The sequence below is a fragment of the Marmota marmota genome, unplaced genomic scaffold (genome assembly GCF_001458135.2).
Source record: "Marmota marmota marmota unplaced genomic scaffold, marMar, whole genome shotgun sequence".
In the NCBI taxonomy this organism is placed as follows: Eukaryota; Metazoa; Chordata; class Mammalia; order Rodentia; family Sciuridae; genus Marmota; species Marmota marmota.
In genome coordinates this window covers 7,293,403-7,312,351 of record NW_026000136.1, presented here as the reverse complement: position 1 = coordinate 7,312,351, position 18,949 = coordinate 7,293,403, and the positions used below count along the sequence as shown (strand labels likewise).

At 50.1% G+C, this 18,949-nt stretch overlaps 1 pseudogene; it reads right to left on the bottom strand.

Annotated features, from left to right (window-relative positions):
- The window catches only part of LOC107155906, a 32,826-nt pseudogene extending 16,067 nt beyond the window's left edge, over window positions 1-16,759 (bottom strand).
- Between the last annotated feature and the right edge of the window lie 2,190 nt (window positions 16,760-18,949).

Here is an 18,949-nt window from a genome sequence, read left to right as displayed (position 1 = left end):
AATTTCAGACAGAGGCAGCTCTATTAGCATTCCTGTAATCTCTAATCCAGAGATGCTCTGCAAAACCAGTAATGAGCAGAAAGGATTTGCCTGTGCTGACCTCTCAGCAAAACTGCACAAGGAGCTCCACATGTGATCAACAGTGCTGCCTAAAACCCTCCCATGAGATGAGTGCTCTTCTCCCCACAGAGCACTGTGCGTGGTGAGCAAGGCCTGGAGGCATCTGGAAGTCAATTTTTCCCACATATGCAAAGCACCAGTGTCCACACAAGCACCCTGTTTATGCTTATTTCCTGGTCAGGCTTGACAGTCAAGCCTCAGTCAATCATTTATTCATCTGAGACTTCAGCTTGGGTCACTCAAGTGGCACAAAGGGAGAGAGAAAAGATCTTCCAGGAAGACAGCTTCCAGCTTCCGTGGGATAAAAGCAGCCCCATCCGTGGTTTCTCCTGCCTTTCTGCATACATGTTTATGCTCCTGGACTGTGACTTGGACATGACACAGCCCATCTGTGCCTTTTGCTCTTCTGCATCTTCAAAGTTTACAGTTTCCAAATGCTTTCATTTTTTTTTTGAGTCTGGAGGAGAACCACCAAATGTAAGAAGACCCCTAACTTGGCTTGAGATGAAATGGATTTGAGGTTTCTGGAATCCCTCAAAGGCTGTGCCCAAGCCAGCCACAAGCTGAAAATTTTGTTTTCTTCTATGATCAGGAAGATCTCACAAACAGAGCTCCAAGCTGTTATCCAAGGGAACAGAAGGCTCCACCCTATATGTCTCCTCAGGCCAGTGCATGATGGGAGTTGTGGGATTGAGGGATTGAGGGATTGAAGGATTGGAAGGTAGAGAGAGGGAAGGATGCAGAAGGCATGTGGGCCTCACCCACATCATTCAGAATGGGTGTCCAGCCAGGCCAGGCTTGGGCTCCCCATGCAGCCATGTGGATCTGTATGTGAACCAAGAACCTTGTTCCATCCACCATATCAAAGGTTAGCTCAGCCAGCTTTCCTGCCAAGTGCAGACTGCAAGTCAGGAGGCTGAGTGTGAGATGAGCAATCATTCACCTCCCCACACAGCCCAGTCTTCTGGACCATCATTGCCCTATGGAAATGCTTCACTGTTATGGTCTTACTAAGGAAAGGCATCACCTAGTCTCAGTGGATCATAAAGTGGAAAAGTGACAGAGGGAGGCAATTGATAGGCTCTCTGGACACCCTGGTAGAGCTGATAGCACACACTGGCTTGGACTCTGGGTCCAGGCTGCTGCTTTCTCCTCTCACAGCACATGGTATCACTGATGCATTCATGGGCTCATTGTTCTTGCCACCCTGGAGTCACTCAACTGGTTCTGTGGCTTCAGATGAGGACCAGTGTGTGCTTGATGCTGCTGAGTGGTGAGCAGTACAGAGCGGGCTTCTCTCCTACAGCTCACATTAAAACAAATGGTGAAAGACTGAATTCTCCTAAGTGGGGAGACAGGGAAAGATTAGTTTCCAATTTCACCTCTTCAACATTGGTTCCAGCCAGTGCAAAGAGACACAGAAAAGGAAGAAGATACAAATATAGGAAGGAAGGAATGACATTATCTTTATTTTCAGGTAATATGACATAGAAATCCTAAAGGATCTATAAGAAAACAACTTGAACTAATAAGTGAGTTTTGCAACATTCAGGAAAGCAAGTCAATATATAAGTTCTGCTTCTACATATTATTGATTTAAAATGAAATTAAGGTGTGTAGCTCTGTGTTAGAGTACTTGCCTAGCATGCATGACACCCTGAGTTCCATCCTCAGCACCACAAAAAAAAGTATATACCTGTATATATGTATAGGTGTATATACACACATTTATATGAGTATACACACACATACACACACACACACACACACACACACATATATATATATATATATATATTTCATATACATATATATATAAAGTGAACTTGAAAATACAATTTACAATAATATCAAAAATTGGGGGATGAATTTAAAAAATCTACAAAAAAAGTCTATATCAAAAGCTATAAAACATTGCTGAGAAAAATCATGATAAAGAGAAATATCTTAGATGGAGGATTCAAATTGATGTAGTCAGTCAATGAAATCCCAGCAGACTTCTTTCCATAAATTGACAAAATAACTTAGAGATTTAATGAAGACTTAACAACAGATACAGCCTCCAGGTGAAAATCTGAGGCATTTGCCAAAACTGGTTGTGAAGTAAAGCTGCTGAGTTCAAGGCAGGTCTGACCAGAAACCCCAGATAGATGCACTGGAGAAGCGTCAAGTCCAGAAAGGACAAACAGACCCACAAGTGACTTTCAGCAAGGGACCAAAACAATTCTGCAGGGAATCCCAGCAGAACACCCCCGCCCTGGCCCAATGGCCATCACACGAAAGTGAGCTCTGTGGTGCCTCTGAATGTTCACATATGCTGGGAAGAGACACTGTGAGGTAACCACTTAGGAGACAGTTCGGAAGTTTCTTAAATTCATTGCATTTCTCCATCTTAGTGTTCCTCATCAGGGAGTGAGCACATCTGGACAGAGAGTGTGCCAGATCCTTGGGTACCTCCTCACTTCACAGGCCAGGAGACCAAGTTCTAAGGCAGACGACAGGCCAAGCCAGCCCTGGGTCCAGCATCTCACCTGGCCTGCCACCACTCACCCACCTCCCTTACCCCATCCTCCTTCTATCGTTCCCCTCCCCATCCTCCTTCTGACCTCCTCCCCTCCTCCCTTCCTCCTCCCCTACACCATCCTCTTCTCTCTCCTACTGTCTCCCCTCTCCTCCCATTCTCCTCCCCTTCTTCACTTCCTCTCCCTCCTCCACATCCCTCTCCTCTTCTCCCTCCTCCCTTCCTCTCCCTCTTCTCACTCCTCCCCTCCCCACTTCCTCTTCTCCCCCTCCTGGTTCCCAGTGCTTTCAAAGTCAGCCTCTGCAGAACCCGCTAATGAACAGAATTAAAAGGCAGAACACACACTCACCCAAGCCCTGGAGACTCCTTCTTGATATGGGTGGTTTAAAACTACTTTCCCATTAAATTTTTCTATGACAACTCTCTTAATGAAGAATCAAAAGACTCTCTTTAAGTCTTGCTGTTCAGAAGGTTGACTGTGGCGGCTGACATAAGACTAGGCAAGGTAAATGCCAGTAGCCATCTGCAAGGGCTCTATCTTATTTTGCCTTTGTACAAAGTGATGCTCTTCCCCTTTATCTCCCTGACCCTACCCCAGTGTTGATGGCCTGTCTCACCAATGACAAGTTGCATCAACCCAGGGAAAGAGCTCTACCAGGCTCTGTTTCATTTAGCAAGGGAAGATGTAAAAGTCCCATGTCTAGTCGAGGAATGCTGTCATGTTTCACATGGCACCCGAGCCTCCATGAAAGACCCTTCAGGAAGGGGCAGAGAGCAGAGTCCTGGGGAATTTCTATGCAGACCCTTCCACTATGGGTCCCTCAGGAGGCAGAAGTGCAGACTCTGTGACTAGCCATTGGCCAGATACACTTAAGAGGTCCCGTTCATGAGTTGAAGCCAAACCCAGGCTGAGCAAGTGGCCCTTTGACTCAGTATCAGGCTCCCATCCCTCCCTAACTGCTCTAACCAGACTGGACACATCCAGCTACCATGCAAATCACTGCTAATTGGTCTCAGGAACCACAGATCCCTCTCCCGGAGAATAAGCAGAGAAGAGTCAGAAAGTGGGGAGGCATGACAGAACTCTCCAGCCTTAAAAGCAATAAGCACATGTTCTGGCCCTTCTGCAAGTTTCCATATACAGATTGGCCTGGCTAGATCAATGATGCAAACTTTCAGGTCACTTGACAAAAATTAGGAAGTATCTGCCATGCCCAGGTGAGCTGGACCTTCTGGAGAATCACAGGGCCTTCCGGGGTCATTGGAGAGTGAGTCAGTTGTGCTTCTTTCCAGGAACTCCCTCTCTGCTCTGTTCCTTTTCCCTGGCCTCTCTGGCCATTCTGTCCTCTTCATATGTCCTGCCAAGCCCACTTCTGAGGAGCCAGTGTCTTGGTGCTCCCTTGCCACTGACACTCGGCTTGTGGGTGTGGATTGCAGGAGGGTGCATAAGAAGGGCTCCAATCCAGGAGCAGGAGTTGGCATCCCCAGGAATCTTGGAGCACAGAACCCCATGTGGAGAGCAAAGGACTCTGGCTGAAGCCAGGGCTATGGGAGGCTGGGATCCCAAGTGTGTGGTCCAGAGAGAAGTCCCTGCTTATGTGCAGCTCTCTTGGAAGTAGGGGGACACCCTCTGGGTGCCTGTAGGATGGAAGCAGCCTATGGCGACATCCCCTGGGAAGTCCCTCATGGCTGAAGTCTCCCAGGACCCAGTGCAGGGCTGCAGCCCTGCTGGGAAGTGCCCACCAAGAGTACACCTGGAAAACCTCAAAGCCAGCTACCTGGACAGCTGCTGCTCCAGCCCATTCTCACCAAGAGAGGAGATGGGTGGGAAAGGAATTAGGTATAGGAAAGGGCAAGGCAAAGCCTCTACCCTATCCTGGACCCACTGCATCAGAGAACAGCTTGGGTCAGCTGCCCAAGGCACTGTGCCTCTGCTGGCTTGGGCAGGCCTCCCAGCCCTGCCTCACTTCCTTTCCCTAGCAGGATGGCCAACAGTTCTGCTCTGAGCCCAGCTAAGCCTCCATTTCAGCCCAAGAGCCTCATCCAGCCACACTGACCAGCTTTCCCATTTTCTGAGCACACAGGCACTGTTTGGGGGAAGAGGGGTCCTGCTCCAGGCAGTGACATTTGGCTCAGGCTCCACCCTGTATCCAAGGAAGAGGAATTACACCAAGGTGCATTCCCACCAGATATGGGCATGGTCAGATAAATTTGGGCCTCCAAAAGTGTCCACCATAGAAGAACCTGGGTATGTATCACTTTGCATGCAAGAAGCCCTTTATGGATGTGGTTAAGATAAGTACCCTGAGGCTTGGGATCACTGTGCTTATCCAAGTGGGTGTTTTTACAAAGGAGGCAAGATGCCCAAAGAAGAGTTGAGGGGACAACAGGAGCAGAGAAGCAGCTTTGAAGACAACAACCTGCAGCATTCAGAAGCCCAAAGAGGCCAGGACTGAGCCCAGCAGGTCCAAAAGGGCCAGCCCTGCTGATACCTTCCTTCTGACTCCGTGGAGTGCATCCTGGACCTTGACTTCCAGCACCAAAAGGGAGTGAGCATGTGTTGTTTTAAGTCTCTAAGTCCAACGTGGTTTGATAAAGCAGCACCAGAGGTACAGGAAGATGCCCTGTAACTTGGTCAGCCCCAGCCTGGCTCCAAGGAGGCAGGCGTTAGCCTTTAGTTTGTCACCAGAGGGGATGATTAGCAGGTGAAACTAATGCACATAAAACCAAACAGTACGTGGAGGCAGCATGACCATGCTGGACACACCTGCTTTTGTTTGGGTTTTTGTCTCTTGGGGACACCACCTGACCCAAAGCTCTGCGGGAGGCCCAAGATAGGTATGGGAAACTTTGTGGCAGTCACACCTGGAAGAAAACAGAAGCCAAGACTCTCAAAAACCTAAATGTCATCTCCATTCAAGTCAGGGGTCCAGGTATTGATTGGTCCACTACAGACTGTTTGGTAGCAGGAATTACAAAACTAAATTTGCTCTGTCTATTCATCTGCATCGCTAAGGCACTGTGGGTCGGTCCTGAACTCCAAAACAGCTGGTTAAGCTCCCCACGCAGAGTTTTCACTCTAAACCAACTCATAGAAGCAGGTGAGACCATTCCCTCCAGGCTCTGCACACACAGGGTCCCTCTGTCCTCCACCCCCAGTCCTTTACTGCACATCCATACAGTCTGGCCGTAGGATGCTGAGGACTGTTTTCACCCAGGACAAGACACAGGATGAAGGGCTTCGGGTGACATGGATTAACTGTGCCAGGAACCACAGTTCCAAGGGCAACTGTGCAGAGGTTTCCAGCCCCTCCATGAGGTCTGCTCCATGGAAATGAGTTCCTGAGCTGAGTTCCATAATTTATGGAAATAAACGCCCAGAAAAAAAAAATATTAAAGAGTGCTTTTTACAATTCACTATAGCTAGACTATGGAGCCAACCTAGATGTCCTTCAATAGATGAATGGATTAAAAAAAAAATGTGGCATAGATACACAATGGAATATTACTCACCAATAAAAGAGAATAAAATCATGGCCTTTGCAGGTAAACAGATGGAGTTAGAGAAGATAATGCTAAGTGAAGTTAAGCCAATCCCAAAACAACAAATGCAGAATGGTTTCTTTGATATAAAGAAGCTGATTCATAGTGGGATAGTGAGAGGGAGCATGGGAGGAATAGATGAACTCTAGATAGGGCAGAGGGGTTGGAGGGGAAGGGAGGGGACATAGGGTTAGAAATGATGGTGGATTGTGATGATTATTATTATCCAAAACACATGTATAAAGACATGAATTGGTGTGAATATAATTCGTATACAACCAGAGATATGAAAAATTGTGCTCTATATGTGCAATAAGAATTGTAATGCATTCCACTGTCATATAAATAAAATTTTTTTAAAAGAGTGCTTTTTAAAGAGTGATTTCATTAGTTTGCTTAAAATTGGAGTCCAACTAAAAGCTAATAAAATTCTAATACCCCCAGAATTCTTAGGAAGGGAGTATGTTTTCCTCTTCTCTGAAGAGCCTCTGCCTGGGTTTGTGCCATGAGTCCCACAAGACTGCACCTCACTTTAGGACAGCTGTGGTTCAGGAGAAATGTCTGGAAATGGTGCCCATACACAGGTGACACCAGAGTCCCCAGCATGGCTCTGAGGCAGCAACCCCAACTCCTGCCCCAGGTGAGAAGAAGTGGAACTCCTCTCCAATGGGGCAGAGGTCTTCCCAGACAAGACCGTGGCCAAGACCAAGCAGTCTGTTCACCAGCTTATCTTCCAGACGTCTATGATCTCCCAGGAAACAGATGTAACCCTAGCCCAGGCAGCCAGCAATGCTCTCCCATAGTGCATGTTCTAGGGGGAAAGACACATGGCAAATAAATCCTCCGACTTATGAGGAATGTGGTGAAGACACAGATCAACTAAGGGGAGTGAGGGTTCCCATGAGCTGCACACAGAAGGTGCAGAGGACTGAGAGCACAGGTCTTAACAAAGTATGACTTGAGCACAAGTATGATTATGGGGCAGCCACTCTCAGGCTGACAGGAGTTTCTTGGGAGCTGCAGGGAGCTGAACACTTGGAAGGATCTTCTCACCCCCCTATGTTGCTGTGAGGTAGGACCAGGCAATTCTATTTTCAAAGGATCAGAGCAAGTATGACATTGGCCTGTGATGTTTCTAGGGACAGGACTCCTCACCTCACCTCTCTATCCTAGCTGGAAACAGAGCATCTGCTTTATGGGAGAACCCTCCCTGAAGCTGCCAGGGTGCAGTCTCAGACATGGGGAGATGGGCCTGGTGACCTAGGTATGTGTAGCCAGAGGAAGGCTGAAGATGCCCTTCATGTCTGGCAGCTCCCTGGTGAGCTGGGAAGTCTGCTTTGTACCATTTTGGGAACCCAGTTCACAGAAAATACTGGGCAGTGGTGCCCCACACATGGGAGCAGGAAGGAAAATCCTGAAGCTACCCCCAAGAAATGTTATTGGTCTCAGCAGACTTCACCTGTGCCCACTTTCCCATCAGGCATCCTCAAGCCTCTCAGTTTGGCCAGAATCAGCAGTTTGCAATGGGCAGCATGGGACACTTATAATCCCCCCCAACCAGGTGCACTCAGCCCTGATGGACGGCCCAAGATGAGCACTCAGCTCCCCTGCCCCAGGAACTGAGAAAGGAGGCAACATCTGTAACAACTATTATCCATGTAAGAAAGAACAGGGGAGTCCCCACTCCTACATGCCCCCTTCTCTGCTAACATGGGAGGCAAGGAGGCCAAGCCTGGCAGAGCTGGGCAGCTGGCCCAGCCTGTCCTCCATCTGCCAAGTCTATGCTGATCAGACATACAGTTACTCGCACCTAGAAAGCACCCAAACCACTAAGAGATCATTTTTAAGGCACAGCAGAGATGGGACAGCTGGGAGTTTGAAGAAAGTGGAGAAGAGAGTTCTCTACTAGGGTCTTGGCATGTGAACCACCACTCACACATGTGAGGTCCTGGATGAGAGTTGACAGCTCTGTCCTAGGCTCAGGACACCACCATGGCCAATGTAGCAACCCTGGACTCCTCAAGGATAAAACAAACCCACATACCTGTGATTTCTATGCCCACTCAGCACCCTGCAAACACCCATCACAGACCCACAGGAGGGCAACTCAAGGTCCCAAGCCCAGGAGAACATCTGCCAGAGCCTGAAGGTCATTCTACAGGAGCTGAAGGGGAAGCTGGGAGGCTCGCAAGGTCTCTGGGCCTTTATCCCAGATGCGCACCCATGGAAGGCCTGGCTCCACCTTGTGTCCCATGTGTGTGACTGGGGCCCCACACTCCCGGAGAGCCTGAGAGGCTCACAGGCTCTTCATGTTCTGGGCCAGTCCTTGGAGCTCCCTGGCCTGTGTGGAACTGCTCTGGGGAGGGCTTTGGTCAGCAGGCACCTGACTGGTTGTGCCCAGACTTTGCCCCCTCCATGATGCAGGCCTCTCCCCTGTAGGAGCTCATGTGCTTGCTTTTCTACCAGTATTCTGTGTCCCCAGCCATGCAGGCCTGGGCCTGGACAATGTCCAAGAGAAACTTGCCATGTTGATAAGGCAGAGAGGGAAGTGGTGGGCAGCATGTCCACCAGGAATGGCCCCTCTGCAGCTGTGTGTGTGGTACATTGTTCCTGCAGTCACCCCAAGAGTTCCAGAGCAGCTGCTCTGGGGAAGCTATGCTACTCAGAACCTGAGGGTATCCAGCCTGTCCTGAGGCCAGGCAAAGTGGCTTTGCTTCTGTGCCCTTAGGGAGAGCAGGAGGCCCAGGCTGGAGGCCACGGTCTGGAAACCCTGGCAACTCCTGCCTCTAGCAGCTCCGTCTTTCCAGATGACCCTGCTGCTGTCTTAGGAACAAGTTCTTTATTTTTGCTGAGCTAGTTATATTTATATTTACAAAAAAAAATCTCTACAATATGAGCAAGTAAGAGCTGCAGCTTCTGGTGTAGAGATGACCAATCCCCAACAGGTACCATACCTGGTGCTGGAGTCAGGGTGAGGTGGGTTCCTGAAGGCATCGCAAGAGTTAGTGTGGACCACAAGCTCCTGCAGATGGGAGCATCTGCTGCTCTTCTCCCTGGGACAGAGGTAGAAGAAAAGCAAGTCCCTCCCCTCATTTCTTCTGGGTTGTTTTTAAGGGAGACAAGGGATAGTAGAGGGTGTGGAAGGTGTCTCCATTTCTTCACTCCTTCCTAGGTATTTATAGTCACAATGTTCAGAATGATTTGCCAAGCCTCCCCCATCTGCAGAAGTTACTCCAGACACCTGGGCTCTGGGTACACATGAAGACCCCATGATCAGAATGATCATGAATCGCTTGCAGGAAATGATCTAGCTTTATGATGGAGAATTGTGGGGACATAATTTATGCCATGGCAAGGGGCCAGGCAGTCCTCTGAGGAAACGAAGAGAACAGGCCTCAGTCAAGCCATCACCTTGTATGGAGAAGTTTTTATTTAGTGAAGCTAGTCTGCCTACTTCTGAGATGCAAGGGGCGGCTGCCTTCAGAACACTCAAGCACTAGAAGTAGCTCTCAAACCCACCAGCTTGCATTGCACCAGGCAGGCAAAAGGTCAGAGGGTTCTACCTTCCTTGACCAAGCGGTCACTCCTTGCCTTCCTATGGCACAGCTGCCAGCAGATGGCTCCCTTCCAACAGAGCTGGACTCTGAGTCAGTCAGCATCCCCAGGGACCATGAAACTGAGTCAAGTGGTAAAGCCCAGAGGCTGGGAGCCAGGCTCACCCCACTGGGTATCCTAGCCCTGCAGTTCACCCATGGCAAGGTCCCTGAATGGCACCAGCCCCCCATTGGCAACACTGAATCTGAAAACCAGAGGGATGGCAGCTATTCAGAGTTTATATGTAAGAGGTCAATAAATGTCCACTTCATTCTTAAAATTCTGACATCACTGCTCACAGAACGAGAGCAGAGGAGATAGCATGTCCCTGCTATTTGAGCTCCAGGTAGGTGGGGGAGAGAGCTGGCAGCCTTGCCTTAAGGCTGGTCCTTGCTGTCACCACAGCTCTGGAGACCATGGTGTGACTCTCTTTCGCCACAGTATAGCCAGGCCAAGGATGTTGTCTGCAGAGCTGGGGAGCAATGGATATTTGGATATTGTTTCCTGGGCATGTGATGAGAAGGAGTCTGTCTAGACCCATCAGTGACTGGAGTAACAAGTGGGGACCCTTTCCCATCCTTGCCACTCAAAGTCAGGGTCCAGACCCAAAGGGTCTGGAAAAGGAATGGTGTCTGCAGGCACTGGTGGTCCAAGGGAATCTCTCTGGGCCCAGAAAAACAAGGAAACAAGTTCCTGCTCCAAGTGCAAGACCCAGCAGGGGTGAGGGGCAGAGTGGGCCCTTGGTCTCCTGCAGAGATGGCCACTTGAGATTCCCAATTGCCACTCTTGCACTCAACAAGATACCTCCATGAAATGAACTTTGAACTTATGCAGACTCTCAAGCAACCCAAGTCTAGAAGACCTGGACCTCCTTGGTAATGCTCAGAGGCCCTTTGACTGAGCCTAAGGAGCCTGTGGGCACTGTCCTGAGGGCCACAGCCACCACCTTCCTGGTGTCCTTTTAGCAATCATGAAACACCAAATGGCATCATTCAACACCCATGGCATGTGTAGGGAACATACATGGGGAATCACATGCCAGTGAACGGTCCCTAGACCCCCACTCTGGACTTCAGGCCATGCCTTGACTGTGCCAGGTCATGCCTGGACTGTGGTATCCTCCCACAAGGCCCATGAATAACTACCACAAGGAAATGACCCCATGCCCTCATGAAGCCTTGGGTGGGCCTGCCAGTCCAAGGGCTGGAGCCCCATCTGCCCTAGTCAGCCCAATACAAAAGGGTAAGCCCTGTTCTGAATACATCTGCCTTAGTGACCTTCGCCCTGTGACAGTCAGCCCAATCACGTCCTGAGCAAACTCACAAAGCCCGAGGGACATTTCTTCCCTTCACAGCCTGGCTGCACTGGGCACCATCTGAATCCATAGGCCAGAAGTGTTTGCCACCCTCCTGTCCCAGCTAGAAATCCAGGCACCCATCTGTGTGTGTCTGCATGTGTGAACATGTCTGTCAGCACATGGCAGTATAAACACATGCCTATGTATCCTGTGTGTGCCTATACACGAATTCAGGTCTATGTGACAGAAGCATGTGGGGGGGGGGGGCATGTGGNGTGGGGGGGGGGGCATTGGTGTCTAAGGACACACACAGCACCATGTCCTGTGGTACCCACTGGCCTGCAGGAAGGAAGCCCGTGGCAGACATGCAGGGTCTGAAGCAGCCCTTGCCACCACTCACATGCTGCCCAATCTGTGCCCAACTTTACCTGCCAGGCCTCAGTTTTTAGAAACCAGGAGCAAAGATCCCTTCATCCCTGATTTCCACTGATGTGTTGTTTCCCAAAGAAGAAGGGAGGGAAAGGCTGGGAGGAAATGTGAGCTAATCCCAAAATAGTGCCCACCACCTTCCACTGGAGCTTAGCCCTGAATCTGACACAGTCCACTGAGCTGCTGCTGATTACTTTTATTATGTTTTTTTGCTCCTTCCTTATCTCCGTCCAATCTGGAATTGAAGGCTCTGGGACTGTGCTCCACTGGGAGAGGTATAGGCCTTGGATCCAGACATCACGTGTAAGATCTGAGCCCAGCCCCACCCTCCTGATACTGCACATGCCCAGCAGGATGAGAGACTATACTTAGCTGAGATGTCAGACCTGGGGCTGGCCCAGGGCTGGTCAAATGTCCCCAGTCTCCTGATGTATCTCCAAATAAAAAAAAGTGTTCTGGGCTCTCCAATAGGCTTCATCCTAAACACCTGGCTCCTGGCTTCTCCTGCGACCTGAACCTACCAGTATGACCTGAAAACTTAGAGATTGGCCACCAGGAAAGCATCAAGGCCCCAGGCCTGGTTCTGCTAAGAATAGGCCCCTGGCCCGTCCTTTAGATCCCTGGATCCCCAAGGTGGGGACCATCTACCTCCTTTCTGAGCCCAGACTCAAATCCCTATAAAGAAGTATGGCCTCCACTGCTTCCTTCAGGCAGCAGATCAGGTCTCATGGAGATCAGCTGTGCCCATTTTAAGGTCCCCATCACTCCTTCCCACGGGACCCTCCAAGCCACAGGCAGGAGAGAGAGATTTCCCCAGGGGTCTGCCAATGTCCCACTGAGTTCTTTTCTTTAGCCTGGACCAGCAAGCAGACTCCTTAAAACCTGGAAATTTGACAGGCTGAAGAATAAAAAGAGGCAAGTGCATGTTTATTTCCCCCAAATGCACACAGTGAAATCCAGAGTACCCACAAACAGTGTCCCATGTTGGGGATGGCTGAGTGCCGGTTCAGCCCTCCAACCCCACATGGCCTGTCAGAGAGAGGGCTGCAGGATTTTGCCCTTGCCTTTTCTTTCTGAGCCTTCTGACCAATTGAGAGTTTTCTGACAAATTCACATGGTCTCCATATCCCAGAGATCCATGCCTCGGGGTAGGGCTGACAAGGGTCCCTGTGTCCAGGTTTGTAAAGTGCTTGCTGTCCTGGCCATGCCTAGCCCTTTCTTTTAGCTGAAAACATGGGTCCCCCCATAGGTTGGTAGGAGTCTGTCCATGCTTTAGCATGTTCCCATCAGGGGCCTTGCATGAGGCTTGCCTGGGACAGAGTTTCAGTGGGCCTGGGAGAGGATAGAGTCCCCAGAAAAGGTCAGAGGATGCCCATTGTGGTGCTGCCTCTGGAGAGGCACCAGCAGGGGCCACTGCAGCCCACATACATTTTCAAAGTCCCTCTGGCTGCTTTGCAGAGACAGTCATGATTCAGGTACCTTCCCGTCCCCCAGGACTCAGAGTCATGTGCTACCTGGGCGTTCTCCTCATTAATTGCCACCAACTTTCCTCCAATGATTGGAAGGTAGCTCTCAGTATGGGTCTCTGCACCCCCTGGGAGGCCCCTGCCAGCCATGTCTCAGCCATCCAGGAGGAGACACCCCAGCCTGGGGGCATAAGATCACCAGGATGGGGAGAAGAATTGGTGGTAGCCAAAGCACTGGGGTCTGTGAGGCAGAACAAGAAAGGCCTGATTCCCAGCCATGTTCTCCATCTTTGACGATAGGTTATCAAAGCCCTGCTTCCTTTAAAGCATGTAAGGGACCTTCCCACACCCTCACAACACAGAATTTTCCATGAGCACCTCTGCCAGCCAAGTTCAACGAGGCCCAGCATATGAACAAGCCAGTGTGCATTGTCCTGGTGCCAAGAGCAAAAGGTACGCTTGCAGAGGTCCTGAGTGTGCTCAGCTGCAGCCAGTGCATCTGTGCAAGCTGCCATCAGAAGAAGCTCTACTGTTCGCTTCCCCCAAGAGTGGGTCAGGCCCTCACCCGTGCATGGTCCCATTGTGCTCTGGCAGAAGCCCCATAAACCCCTGTTCCGATGGTGCTGCCTCTTTGTGACTTCTATATTGAATTGAGCAAAAGGACCCAAGGCTGTGCTAGAGACACTAAGAGCTGATAACGGCTGTGTGACAGGGGACAGGGAGCTTCAGGCACACACTTCTGGCTGCACAGCAGCCTCAGTTCCCAGTTTCTCTCACCCTAGGCACAGTCTCAGCTGAAGGTGCCACTGACACCAGGAAGAAGAGAAGATGTGGCCCCTGAGTCCATGTGCAGGGACATGCTGGGGTCGGGTGTCAAATGGGGGATGAAACCTCCCTCTGGAAGTCACCACCTCATTCGTGCCCATCCTCCTGTGTCCCATGCTGCAAAAAGACCTGTTTAAAAGCACACAGTTATTCCCTCGCAGCTCAGCAGGTGGGGAGTCTGAAGTGAGTGTCCCTGGGCTGAAATCAGGGTGTCATGGGGCTGGTTCCTCTGAAGACTCTCAGGGAGGTCTGCTCCCCTGTCTGTCTAAATCCAGAGCTGTCGACATTCAGGGCTAAATAATTCCCATCACTTCCTCTTTGGTCAGGTAGACTCTGGCCCACCTCAGTAATCCAGGGTCAACTCCCTATCCTCACCCTCAATTCACATTCACAAAGTGCCTCTTTCCATGTCAGGCACCATATTTACAGATTTCACACATGTCATTGGAGGCAGAGTCCTTGGGACCTTGATTCTACCTGGCCTCCAGGCTGTAGGCAAGAGAGCAGCTCAGTGAGGGACACTGATGCGCTATAATCAGTCCTCCATCTGTGCTAACAGAATGTCCATCTTACAAAATCCCTCCAGGCCTCCTGTTGCCTTAAAGCGACCCCCATCAGACAGCTCCCACTTCTGCAGCACCAGCTGTGCCTTTCCCAGGCTGCTCCCCCATCCTGTCTCGGGCACCCACCTCCCTACCTCTCCTGTCCTGGCTTCTCTCATCCCCAGACTCTGCAAATACTCCTTGGCATACATCCCATCCACTTCTGATTCTTAAGTGGAGTTTTTGGAGGGTCCTCACATGGCATTTTAGGATTTGAAGCCATGCTTCATGGTTAGCAAGCCATGGAGGAACTTCCAGGGGACCCTCCTTCCCACATCTAAGAGGTCACAGACCCAGAATGGTAGTCAGCTGCAGGTTCAGCATGGCTGGTGGCAGAACAGTTGTGCAGCAGCTGTTCTGCCGACCCACCCAGAGGTGTGGTCCATAAGCAGAGGGCCTGTGTCTATACCTGTATGCCTAAGTGAGTTTGAGCAGGTGTGTTTGTGTGTCTCTATGTATCTCTGCGTCCACTCTCTCGCAGGACCAGAAACCATAGTCCCATTTTCCCTTCCCTGTTCAGGCTTCTTTGGTGACACAGGGAGGTCAGTGTCCCACAGGGGCCTCTGACTCACAGGCCACTTCCTCTTGCCCTGCCACCCCCAGGCAGGAGCACAGGCACCCACAACACAGACCAGAGCATGACTCACCCACCTGCCAGTCTCCAATTGGATGGCTTCCTGGGAAGGGCAATAGAGACATGAGAAAGGCATGAAGAAGGGGACCAGGCCTCCTTGGGCCTTGATCCAGATTTTTCCCACCTTCTATTCCATGGTTAGCATTTTTGTAGTGTGGGTAGGAAGCCTGCCTACCCTAAGGCCACAGGTCGTCCTGCATCTCCCAGGCAGAGCGTTTAGAGAAGACTCTCCTGAGAGTCCTCCACCCATCAGTGGATGACCTGATGTGTTACAGGGGACAAGGGCTCATTCTCTTCCACATGGAAACCATCTGCCATGCCCAGGACTGTCCTGTTCCCACAGGAGAAAAGGGCATCCAGAAGGCAGTGGCTGCAGCCCAGAGGCCCACCCTTGGAGGCCATATGTCTGGAATCTGTGGAATTCCCAGAATTGATTCAGCATGGCATGGACTCTAGTCTGCTCTACTTTGAGGAACAAGCGTTGAGCTGTGAGTATGCACATTACACAATCAGCTGTGTCAGTGACACTGGACTCAGGGTTTTTCTGTTGTCCTTACATTGAGAAGGCTGAGCAGACAGCTGGAGCACCCAGCCAAAGGGGAAGCACGGACCTGCACAAGTGCTTTTGTGCCTCTGCGTGTGCCTGTGTGTCTGTGTCTGTGTTCATGCGTGTGAGTAAGCTTGTGTCTTATGACTAAATTCTTATGTATCTGTGTGCATCATGGTTGTCTGTGTGTACATCTATGTGTCTACATGTGCCTGTGTACACACATCTGAGTTTTTGAATCTGGGTGGGCATGAGTGTGTGTCTGTGCATGTGTGTATCTGAGTATATACACCTGTATGCATGTGTCTCTATGTGCACATGTATATGGATGTGTGTGTGCATGGGTGAGCATGTGTGTGTGTGTGTGTGCATATGGGTGTTGAATGTATATGTGGTTTATGTTATGTGTTTGTGTCTGTGCATGCACATGTATGTGGAGTGTGTGAATATGTATGTGTGTCTGAGCTTTGTGCCTGGGAATATATGAATGTGTGCATGTACACATGGGTATGTGCATGTACATGTTTCTGTGTGCATGTGTCTGCGTGCCTGTGTGTGCACATCTATGTGGATGTGGTGAGGCATGGGTGTGTGTGAGATGGGCTGAGTCAGCATTGTCAAAGTGAGCAGGCCCCACAAGACTCCTTCCCATGAGTACATGGAGACCTACCCATATTCCAAACAGAGATCAGATGAAGATGGCAAGGCAACTTTGGCCAGTAGTGTCCTCTCAGAGGGGACATAGAACCTCTGCTCACAGAGTACTTGTTCCCTTTGGCAGCAGAATCCATCTCCCAAGCCCAAGTTCAGTTCTGAGGAAGTGCACCCTTGGATTTGGGTCCAGAACCTTCTCTGTCTTAAGAGCAGGAGAGGGAGTTCCAGGCTGGAACACCTATCTCATACAGGTGTGGTCTCCCTCACCTGCTCCAGGCTCCAGCGGGGTCAGACATCCAACAGTGAGTGCAACTGATTGACTTCTCTGCTTTCACCCTTGAGGGGCCCCTGCTGCTGTCCCAGGACAGTCTCATGATCCAGGCCCCACTCAGCCTACCCTGACTACCATGTTAGGTGGAAGATCCCATTCACGGGCACTAACTAGTCCATTCAATCATTAACTCCCGAGGCCTACCTGTCCCAGGACTCAGATCCCAGCGGTCAATCAGCCTCAGGTTGAAGTCCATGTCCACCACTTCTAGCCAGGATATCCTGATCTCCCTGGTCTCCTAACTTTCTCTCCTCTCCTGGGTGGAACAAAAGAATCTCCTGCCACACATGGTGGCCACGCAGATAGTCAGACACAAACCCCAGGGTTGGGTACTATGATTTCTCACCACTCTGAATCCCCAAAATGAACCACATGGAGAGGAGGAAGGTCCAAGGCCAGTCTTGGCCCACAGAATAATCCCAGGTATTCACTCAGTTCTTAGTAGAACCACCCCCAACCCCCAGCCCCAGAGAGCTCCACTCCACACTCAGAGGAGGTGCAAGGCTGGATGTACCTCTTAATGAACTGTTTGCTGCAAATGCTTTCCACCTCCAAGCCACACTCTTGGAGTTAAACCTGGCATTTGAGTATAATAATAAAGCCAGGGAAGCTCTGTTAGCCAGCAGGACACTATGAAAATCCAATTAAGTTGTGCATTTTAATTCCTTTGCCCGCCCAGCTGGATGAAGAGAGGGAGAACGTTGTTTATCTGCACAGCCCAGAGGCAGGTGCTTCCCCACCGTGATAAACCCAACTGAGCTGCAACCAAGAGGGTGCATAATGGAAGTCATTTAAAAAAACAGCATTTCCAACGCTGATCTTTCATTAATGCAGACATAAAGTGCTGGAATAAGGAGATTAGTTTGTACAAAAGGGTAATTAATTGTATTTAGGATCTTCTCACTGGCAGACCCCAGGGCAGGGAAGGTCTCTGGCCATCCAGCAGGACCCTCCAATGGTCAGAGCTGGGATTAAACAGCTCCAAGAGAAGGGCCCTGGCTAGACACCCCACCAGGTCAGCAAGGAAGCGTGCTTGGGTAGTCGGAATTTGCACCTGTCAAGGCCTTGAGTCTTGAGATTGGATTGTTTGCCCTGAAATCAGAGCATGCAGTCTGTGTGGCCCTTAGAACCTGGGTGAATGGGTTTTTTTATAATCTATAAAATCTGGAAGAGAGCAATGTAATGGCTTTGCACTCCTTTGGACTAAGTGATCCTGAGAACAGGCTGGGCACTCACCCCTGAGAGTAGGTATCTATGTTCAAACAGGCACACCAGGTCTCACAAGGCCCTGCTCATATCTGGAGGGGCAGATGCACCCAAAACCCCACTTGGTATCTCTTCTCAAAGAGAGACGACTCCCTGAATGTTCTGCATGGGGCCTCTACACTCTGTCTTCTGCAATGAGCATGTCCATTTCTAAAATCTCTAGTCCACTGGTGACTGCTGCCTCTCTGGAACCCCATTCCCTTTACCTGGGGTTTATTTCTTCACGTACATCAACAATTGCATTTTAGTTGAGTGTAGAAATGCTGGCAGCAGATAGGCCCACTCAGTCTGCTCTCTTAATCTACAGATGCTAATGTTCAGTCAATCGTCATGATGCCCACTTGCTTCATGGCCCAGTGCATGCCAAGGTTTGGGACTGGTTTCCTTAGAGCCAGGACAAATGCCAGGATATTGTCAGCCACCTCTGGGTAGTAATTCTTTGGGTAATTTGATGTTGACATTTGTGGATGGAAAGAGGAAGAAAAGGCAAAGCCTTCACTCAGATCCTTGTCCTTTGAGGGGAGGCAAGGCCCTCTCCTAATCCTCTAGGAGGAGCAGAAAATCCACATCAGTTTAGTTTAACTTGACAAGCCATGTAGGCACCATTTTCATTTGAGGTATTTTTCAAATTAAAAATGTAATAGTAAAATGGAACAGGTTACCAAAAGCACATATGGATTTCTATTACCCAATAACCTGGGACTTTTAGAGCAGAACATGTCTCAAGTAACAAGCACACTGTGGGCATGGTTCCAGAGAGAGTCTTCTCAGGCCTGCCCTGGGCACAGCTGGAAGCAGCCAATACTGTGATCTCCTGTGGCCTCACTCCTGCTTATTGTCTAGGCCAAGCACTGGCCTGATACCTCATGAGTGCAATGCTGTGGGCCCTGCACCCCTCAGACTCGGCTGGGAGCCTGGATAGTAGAGTGGAGACTTCCCGCATTATCACAGCTCTCTGAGCATCTTGGCATGAACATATGCTTTCAGGGTTCTCACAACTAGATTGGGCAGATTAACAAGATGCCTTCAAAGACAGAATTCATTTATTACTGGTGGAAAAACAGGCACAGACACTTACACACAGGAGTGAGGTCAGGTGGCCGAAGCAGCACAATCTTAT